Below are 10,096 nucleotides of genomic sequence, written 5' to 3'. Positions count from 1 at the left end.
TGGGTCGTCCAAGTAATACCTTACGCGAGTAAGGGTCGATCCCACGGAGATTGTTGGTATGAAGCAAGCTATGGTCACCTTGTAAATCTTAGTCAGGCAGACTCAATGGGTATAGATGATGAATGAATAAAACACAAAGATAAAGATAGAGATACTTATGTATATCATTGGTGAGAGCTTCAGATAAGTGTATGAAGATGCCTTCCCTTCCGTCTCTCTGCTTTCCTACAGTCTTCATCCAATCCTTCTTACTCCTTTCCATGGCAAGCTCGTGTAGGGTTTCACCGTTGTCAGTGGCTACCTCCCATCCTCTCAGTGAAAATGTTCCCATGCTCTGTCACAGCATATGGCTAATCAGCTGTCGGTTCTCGTTCAGGCCAGAATAGAATGCATCGATTCTTTTGCGTCTGTCACTAACGCCCCGCCTGCTAGGAGTTTGAAGCACGTCACAGTCATTCAATCATTGAATCCTACTCAGAACACCACAGACAAGGTTAGACCTTCCGGATTCTCTTGAATGCCGCCATCAGTTCTTGCCTATACCACGAAGACTCTGATCTCACGGAATGGCTGGCTCGTTTGTCAGACGAGCACTCGGTTGTCAGGCGATCAACCATGCATCGTGCAATCAGAAATCCAAGAGATATTCACTAGGGCCTTGTTGCTTTGTAGAACAAAGTGGTTGTCAGTCACTTTATTCATGGGTGAGAACGATGATGAGTGTCACGGATCATCACATTCATCAAGTTGAAGAACAAGTGATATCTTGGACAAAGAACAAGCGGAATTGAATAGAAGAACAATAGTAATTGCATTAATACTCGAGGTACAGCAGAGCTCCACACCTTAATCTATGGTGTGTAGAAACTCCACCGTTGAAAATACATAAGAACAAGGTCTAGGCATGGCCGAATGGCCAGCCTCCCAATGATCTAAGATAGCATGAAACTCAAAGATAGCTACCAAGATGTGTGTCTAATACAATAGTAAAAGGTCCTACTTATAGAAAACTAGTAGCCTAAGGTGTACAAAGATGAGTAAATGACATAAAAATCCACTTCCGGGCCCACTTGGTGTGTGCTTGGGCTGAGCAATGAAGCATTTTCGTGTAGAGACTCTCCTTGGAGTTAAACGCCATCTTTTATGCCAGTTTGGGCGTTTAACTCCCATTTAGGTGCCAGTTCTGGCGTTTAACGCTGGGATTTCTGTAGGTGACTTTGAACGCCGGTTTGGGCCATCAAATCTTGGGCAAAGTATGGACTATCATATATTGCTGGAAAGCCCAGGATGTCTACTTTCCAACGCCGTGAAGAGCGCGCCAATTGGGCTTCTGTAGCTCCAGAAAATCCACTTCGAGTGCAGGGAGGTCAGAATCCAACAGCATCTGCAGTCCTTTTCAGTCTCTGAATCAGATTTTTGCTCAGGTCCCTCAATTTCAGCCAGAAAATACCTGAAATCACAGAAAAACACACAAACTCATAGTAAAGTCCAGAAAAGTGAATTTTAACTAAAAACTAATAAAAATATACTAAAAACTAACTAGATCATACTAAAAACATACTAAAAACAATGCCAAAAAGCGTACAAATTATCCGCTCATCACAACACCAAACTTAAATTGTTGCTTGTCCTCAAGCAACTGAAACTCAAATAAGATAAAAAGAAGAGAATATGCAATGAACTCCAAAAACATCTATGAAGATCAGTATTAATTAGATGAGCGGGGCTTTTAGCTTTTTGCCTCTGAATAGTTTTGGCATCTCACTTCATCCTTTGGAATTCAGAATGATTGGCTTCTTTAGGAACTCAGAATCCAGATAGTGTTATTGATTCTCCTAGTTAAGTATGATGATTCTTGAACACAGCTACTGATGACAAGTCATCATATACCCATTTTTCAAGCTAATTTTACTTGTTTTGTTAGCATTTATGCACTTTCTTGCATCCTAAGTAAGTGATTTGGAGTGAAAATGCACAACTTCTTTAAATCAAGCAACCACCATGAAATTTATGTTAATCCATGAGGTTTAAGCTAATTTTAAGTGAATTTTAATTGATTTATAAGCCTCTTGAATTTAGTGATACTTTGAGTGGTTGTTTTGGTTTATTATAGGTGAAGAAAAGAAAAGAAAAGGAAAAGCGTGGCCTAAGAAGTGTAGCCCAAGGAAAGGAAAGTGTGGTCAAAGCAAGAGGAAGTGTGCCGCATGCAATGGGGGAGGCAAACATTGCCCTCCACAGGGGCACACTGCCCTCTAGGAGGGCAACATAAGGGAACCAAGCAAGGAAGGCAACTCTGCCCTGCCCACTACAAGGGCAGAGCACAAAATTGTGCCTTGGAACCAAGAAGAAGAGAACCTTGCCCTGCCCTCCACAAGGGCAGTATCGGGCTCACCAAGGAAGAAAATCAAAGGAAAAATGTCACCCATGCATGCCACAAGAATCGAACACGGAACAAGGAAGAAGCAAGGAACTAAGGTTGAGTGCCGTGCCAAGAAACCAAGGAAATTAATTGAGCGTGTGTTCCAGCCGTGTTTCGAACACGGGACATCAAAGTGGAAACACTGCCCTGCCCTCCGCGAGGGCAGGGCAGCATTTTGTTGGTGCATGGATCTGGCGCACCAAGAGACATTTCTGGCGCACCAAACCACTCTCCTGGCAGCACCAGCGCGCATCACAGCTCAATCCTGGCAGCACCATATTATTCTGCCCTGCCCTCCGCGAGGGCAGGGCAGCATCCTATGCACCAAGGCAATTTCTGGCGCACCAATTCTTGATTCTGGCAGCACCAACAAGCGCACCAAGGCAATTTCTGGCGCACCAACTTTTCCTGCCCTGCCCTTGTGGTGCGCGAAATTGTGAACAATACTTTTTCACAACTCTCATAATCCCCGGTAATGGCTCCAAAAACGTGGTAGCTCAATACCATGGCATTACACAACTTCGCACAACTAACCAGCAAGTGCACTGGGTCGTCCAAGTAATACCTTACGTGAGTAAGGGTCGATCCCATGGAGATTGTTAGCATTGAAGCAAGCTATGGTCATCTTGTAAGTCTTAGTCAGGCAAACTCAAATATATATGATGATGAACGAAAATAATATAAAAGATAAAGATAGTGATACTTATGTATATCATTGGTGTAAGAGCTTCAGACAAGTATATGAAGATGCCTTCCCTTCCGTCTCTCTGCTTTCCTATTGCCTTCATCCAATCCTTCTTACTCCTTTCCATGGCAAGCTCGTGTAGGGTTTCACTGTTGTCAGCAGCTACCTCCCATCCTCTCATTGAAAACAATTGCATATGCTCTGGTCACAGCATAGCGGAATTCATCTGTCGGTTCTCAATCAGACCGGAATAGAATCCATTGATTCTTTTGGCGTCTGTCACTAACGCCCCGCCCTCAGGAGTTTGAAGCACGTCACAGTCATTCAGTCATTGAATCCTACTCAGAATACCACAGACAAGGTTAGACCTTCCGGATTCTCTTGAATGCTGCCATCAGGTCCTGCCTATACCACGAAGATTCCGATTAAAGAATCCAAGAGATATTCACTAAGCCTCGGATGCTTGTAGAACAAGAATGGTTGTCAGTCACCTTGTTCATGAGTGAGAATGGTGATGGGCGTCAATCATCACCTTCATCATGTTGAAGAACAAGTGATATCTTGGATAAAGAACAAGCGGAATTGAATGGAAGAACAATAGTAATTGCATTAATACTCGAGGTACAGCAGAGCTCCACACCTTAATCTATGGTGTGTAGAAACTCCACCGTTGAAATACATAAGCATAAGGTCTAGGCATGGCCGAATGGCCAGCCTCCCAATGATCTAAGATAGCATAAAACAAAGATAGCTACCAAAAGTCTCTCTTTTTACAATAGTAAAAGGTCCTACTTATAGAAAACTAGTACATAGATGAGTAAATGACATAAAAATCCACTTCCGGGCCCACTTGGTGTGTGCTTGGGCTGAGCAATGAAGCTTTTTTCGTGTAGAGACTCTCCTTGGAGTTAAACGCCAGCTTTAGTGCCAGTTTGGGCGTTTAACTCCCAATTAGGTGCCAGTTCCGGCGTTTAACGCTGGAATTTCTTGAGGTGACTTTGAACGCCGGTTTAGGCCATCAAATCTTGGGCAAAGTATGGACTATTATATATTGCTGGAAAGCCCAGGATGTCTACTTTCCAACGCCGTTGAGAGCGCGCCAATTGGGCTTCTGTAGCTCCAGAAAATCCACTTTGAGTGCAGGGAGGTCAGAATCCAACAGCATCTGCAGTCCTTTTGAGTCTCTGGATCAGATTTTTGCTCAGGTCCCTCAATTTCAGCCAGAAAATACCTGAAATCACAGAAAAACACACAAACTCATAGTAAAGTCCAGAAAAGTGAATTTTAATTAAAAACTAATAAAAATATACTAAAAACTAACTAGATCATACTAAAATATACTAAAAACAATGCCAAAAAGCATACAAATTATCCGCTCATCACAACACCAAACTTAAATTGTTGCTTGTCCCCAAGCAACTAAAAATCAAATAAGATAAAAAGAAGAGAATATGCAATGAACTCCAAAAACATCTATGAAGATCAGTATTAATTAGATGAGCGGGGCTTTTAGCTTTTTGTCTCCGAATAGTTTTGGCATCTCACTCTATCCTTTGTAATTCAGAATGATTGGCTTCTTTAGGAACTTAGAATCCAGATAGTGTTAATGATTCTCCTAGTAAAGTATGATGATTCTTGAACATAGCTATTTATTGAGTCTTGGCTGTGGCCCAAAGCATTCTGTCTTCCAGTATTACCACCGGATACATACATGCCACAGACACATAATTGGGTGAACCTTTTCAGATTGTGACTCAGCTTTGCTAAAGTCCCCAATTAGAGGTGTCCAGGGTTCTTAAGCACACTCTTATTGCCTTGGATCACAACTTTATTTCTTTTTTTTTTCTTTCTTCTCTTTTTTTTTTTTTTTTTCTTTTTTTCGGTTTTTTTTTTTTCGTTTGCTTCCTTCTTTTTCTTGCTTCAAGAATCATTTTTAATGATTTTTCAGATCCTCAGTAACATGTCTCCTTTTTCATCATTCTTTCAAGAGCCAACATTCATGAACCACAAGTTCAAAAGACATATGCACTGTTCAAGCATACATTCAGAGAACAGAAGTGTTGCCACCACATCAAAATAATTAAACTATTATAAAATTCAGAATTCATGCAATTCTTTCCTTTATCAATTAAGCACGTTTTATTTTTTTTTTTTAAGAAAGGTGATGGATTCATAGGACATTCATAACTTTAAGGCATAGACACTAAGACACTAATGATCACAAGACACAAACATGGATAAACATAAAGCATAAAAATCGAAAAACAGAAGAATAAAGAACAAGGAAATCAAGGAACGGGTCCACCTTAGTGATGGCGGCTCTTTCTTGCTCTTGAAGATCCTATGGAGTGCTTGAGCTCCTCAATGTCTCTTCCTTGTCTTTGTTGCTCCTCCCTCATGATTCTTTGGTCTTCTCTAATTTCATGGAGGAGAATGGAGTGTTCTTGATGCTCCACCCTTAGTTGTCCCATGTTGGAACTCAACTCTCCTAGGGAGGTGTTTAATTGCTCCCAATAATTTTGTGGAGGAAAGTGCATCCCTTGAGGAATCTCAGGGATCTCATGGTGAGAGGGGTCTCTTGTGTACTTCATCCTTTTCTTGGTGATGGGCTTGTCCTCATCAATGGGAGTATCTCCCTCTATGTCAACTCCAACTGAATAACAGAGGTGACAGATGAGATGAGGAAAGGCTAACCTTGCCAAAGTGGAGGTCTTGTCCGCCACCTTGTAGAGTTCTTGGGCTATAACCTCATGAACTTCTATTTCTTCTCCAATCATGATGCTATGGATCATGATGGCCCGGTCTATGGTAACTTCGGACCGGTTGCTAGTGGGAATGATTGAGCGTTGTATGAACTCTAACCATCCTCTAGCCACGGGCTTGAGGTCATGCCTTCTCAATTGAACCGGCTTTCCTCTTGAATCTTGCTTCCATTGTGCGCCCTCTTCACATATGGTTGTGAGGACTTGGTCCAACCTTTGATCAAAGTTGACCCTTCTAGTGTAAGGGTGCTCATCTCCTTGCATCATAGGCAAGTTGAACGCCACCCTCACACTATCCGGACTAAAATCCAAGTATTTCCCCCGAACCATAGTGAGATAATTCTTTGGATTCGGGTTCACACTTTGGTCATGGTTCTTGGTGATCCATGCATTGGCATAGAACTCTTGAACCATCAAGATTCCGACTTGTTGAATGGGGTTGGTAAGCACTTCCCAACCTCTTCTTCGGATCTCATGGCGGATCTCCGGATATTCACCCTTTTTGAGTGAAAAGGGGACTTCGGGGATCACCTTCTTCAAGGCCACAACTTCATAGAAGTGGACTTGATGCACCTTTGAGAGGAATCTATCCATCTCCCATGACTCGGAGGTGGAAGCCTTTGCCTTCCCTTTCCTCTTTTTAGAGGTTTCTCCGGCCTTGGATGCCATAAATGGTTATGGAAAAACGAAAAAGCAACGCTTTTACCACACCAAACTTAAAATGTTTGCTCGTCCTCGAGCAAAAGAAGAAAGAAGAGAGTAGAAGAAGAAGAAATGAGGAAGAGGGGGAAGGTGGTGTGTTCGGCCAAGAAGGGAAAGAAGGGGTGTTTAGGTTGTGTGAAAATGAAGGGTTGAAGAAGGGTATATATAGGAGAGAGGGGGGTAATGGTTCGGCCATGATGGGTGGGTTTGGGAGGGAAAGTGGTTTGAATTTGAAGGGTGAGGTTGGTGGGGATTTATGAAGGATGGATATGAGTGGTGAAGAGAAAGATGGGATTTGATAGGTGAAGGGTTTTTGGGGAAGAGGTATTGAGGTGATTGGTGAATGGGGGAAGAAGAGAGAGAGTGATGGTGAGGTCCTGTGGGGTCCACAGATCCTGTGGTGTCAAGGAAAAGTCATCCCTGCACCAAGTGTTGCTCAAAATCACGTTTTGAGCTATTTCTGGCGTTAAACGCCGGGCTGGTGCCCATTCCTGGCGTTTAACGCCAGGTTGTTGCCCTTTACTGGCGTTTAACGCCAGTCTGGTGCCCCTTTCTGGCGTTAAACGCCCAGAATGGTGCCAGACTGGGCGTTAAACGCCCAACAGCTAGCATTACTGGCGTTTGAACGCCAGCTTCTTCTCCTCCAGGGTGTGCTGTTTTTCTTCCTGTTTTTCATTCTGTTTTTGCTTTTTTCATTGTTTTTGTGACTTCTTATGATCATCAACCTACAAAAAAGATAAAATAACAAAAGAAAATAGTTAGCTATAAAACATTGGGTTGCCTCCCAACAAGCGCTTCTTTAATGTCATTAGCTTGACAGAGGACTCTCATGGAGCCTCAGAAATACTCAGAACCGTGTTGGAACCTCCCAACACCAAACTTAGAGTTTGAGTGTGGGGGTTCAACACCAAACTTAGAGTTTGGTTGTGGCCTCCCAACACCAAACTTAGAGTTTGACTGTGGGGGCTCTGCTTGGCTCTGTTTTGAGGGAAGCTCTTCATACTTCCTCTCCATGATGATAGAGGGATGTCCTTGGGCCTTAAACACCAAGGATTGTTCATTCACTTGAATGATTAACTCTCCTCTATCAACATCAATCACAGCCTTTGCTGTGGCTAGGAAGGGTCTGCCAAGGATGATGGATTCATCCATGCACTTCCCAGTCTCTAGGACTATGAAATCAGTAGGGATGTAATGGTCTTCAATCTTCACCAAAACATTCTTTACAAGTCCATGAGCTTGTTTTCTTGAATTGTCTGCCATCTCTAATGAGATTCTTGCAGCTTGCACCTCAAAGATCCCTAATTTCTCCATTACAGAGAGGGGCATGAGGTTTACACTTGACCCTAAGTCACACAAGGCCTTCTTGAAGGTCATGGTGCCTATGGTACAAGGTATAGAAAACTTCCCAGGATCTTGCCTCTTTAGAGGCAGTTTCTGCCTAGACAAGTCATCCAGTTCTTTGGTGAGCAAAGGTGGTTCTTCCTCCCAAGTCTCATTTCCAAATAACTTGTCATTTAGCTTCATGATTGCTCCAAGGTATTTAGCAACTTGCTCTTCAGTGACATACTCATCCTCTTCAGAGGAAGAATACTCATCAGAGCTCATGAATGGCAGAAGTAAGTCCATTGGAATCTCTATGGTCTCATTTTGAGCCTCAGATTCCCATGGTTCCTCATTGAGGAACTCAGAGGAGATTGGTACACGCCCACTGAGGTCTTCCTCAGTGGCGTCCTCCTCCTCTCTTTCCTCTCCATATTCGGCCATGTCTATGGCTTTGCACTCTCCTTTTGAATTTTCTTCTGTATTACTTGGAAGAGTACTAGGAGGGAGTTCAGTAATTTTCTTGCTCAGCTGTCCCACTTGTCCTTCCAAATTTCTGATGGAGGACCTTGTTTCATTCATGAAACTTTGAGTGGTCTTTATTAGATCAGAGACCATTGTTGCTAAGTCAGAAGTATTCTGCTTAGATCTCTCTGTCTGTTGCTGAGAGGATGATGGAAAAGGCTTGCTATTGCTAAACCTGTTTCTTCCACCATTATTGTTATTGAAACCTTGTTGAGGTCTCTCTTGATTCTTCCATGAGAAATTTGGGTGATTTCTCCATGAAGAATTATAGGTGTTTCCATAGGGTTCTCCTAGGTAATTCACCTCTTCCATTGAAGGGTTCTCAGGATCATAAGCTTCTTCCTCAGATGAAGCATCCTTAGTACTGCCAGGTGCATTTTGCATTCCAGACAGACTTTGAGAAATCAAATTGACTTGTTGAGTCAATATCTTGTTCTGAGCCAGTATGGCATTCAGAGCGTCAATCTCAAGAACTCCTTTCTTCTGACTAGTCCCATTGTTCACAGGATTCCTTTCAGAAGTGTACATGAATTGGTTATTTGCAACCATTTCAATTAGTTCCTGAGCTTCTGTAGGCGTCTTCTTCAGATGAAGAGATCCTCCAGCAGAGCTATCCAAAGACATCTTGGATAGTTCAGAGAGACCATCATAGAAAATTCCTATGATGCTCCATTCAGAAAGCATGTCTGAAGGACATCTTCTGATTAATTGTTTGTATCTTTCCCAAGCTTCATAGAGGGATTCTCCATCCTTCTGTCTGAAGGTTTGGACTTCCACTCTAAGCTTACTCTATCTTTGTGGTGGAAAGAACTTTGCCAAGAAGGCATTGACTAGCTTTTCCCAAGAGTCCAGGCTTTCTTTAGGTTGAGAATCCAACCATATTCTAGCTCTGTCTCTTACAGCAAAAGGGAATAGCATCAGTCTGTAGACCTCAGGGTTAACCCCATTAGTCTTGACTGTGTCACAGATTTGCAAGAATTCAGCTAAGAACTGATGAGGATCTTCCATTGGAAGTCCATGGAACTTGCAATTCTGTTGCATTAGAGAAACTAATTGAGGCTTAAGCTCAAAGTTGTTTGCTCCAATGGCAGGGATAGAGATGCTTCTCCCATAAAAATCAGGAGTAGGTGCAGTGAAGTCACCCAGCACCTTCCTTGCATTGTTGGCATTGTTGTTGTTTTCGGCTGCCATGGGTTCTTCTTCCTTGAAGAATTCGGTCAGGTCCTCAACAGAGAGTTGAGTCTTAGCTTCTCTTAGCTTTCGCTTCAAGGTCCTTTCAGGTTCAGGGTCAGCTTCAACAAGAATGCCTTTGTCTCTGCTCCTGCTCATATGAAAGAGAAGAGAACAAGAAAATACGGAATCCTCTATGTCACAGTATAGAGATTCCTTGAAGTGTCAGAGGAAAAGAAAAATAGAAGAAGAGAAGGTAGAAGAATTCGAACTTGATTAGATAGAGTTCGAATTGTGCATTAAGAAGGAGTAGTACTCCATAAATAGAAGGATGTGGGAAGGAGGGAAGAGAATTTTCGAAAATTCAATTAAAAAGATGTTAATAATTTTCGAAAATTGAAAGTGGAAAAGAATTAAAGTGATTTTTGAAAAAGATTTTGAAATTAAAATTTAAAAAGATTTGATTGAAAACTATTTTGAAAAAGATGTGGTTGAGAAGATATGATTGGG

At 42.3% G+C, this 10,096-nt stretch overlaps 1 non-coding gene across 1 annotated transcript; it reads left to right on the top strand.

The window, feature by feature from the left end:
• Window positions 1-9,094: 9,094 nt before the first annotated feature.
• LOC130978038 (small nucleolar RNA R71) lies at window positions 9,095-9,202 on the top strand. Its single transcript, XR_009085702.1, has one exon. It is a non-coding gene; the product is annotated as a small nucleolar RNA R71 (small nucleolar RNA).
• The last annotated feature ends 894 nt before the right edge of the window (window positions 9,203-10,096 follow it).

Source organism: Arachis stenosperma, chromosome 4 (assembly GCF_014773155.1).
Source record: "Arachis stenosperma cultivar V10309 chromosome 4, arast.V10309.gnm1.PFL2, whole genome shotgun sequence".
Taxonomy (NCBI): domain Eukaryota; kingdom Viridiplantae; phylum Streptophyta; class Magnoliopsida; order Fabales; family Fabaceae; genus Arachis; species Arachis stenosperma.
The sequence above is the reverse complement of the archived record's forward strand: the minus strand, read 5'-3'. Positions and strand labels throughout refer to the sequence as shown.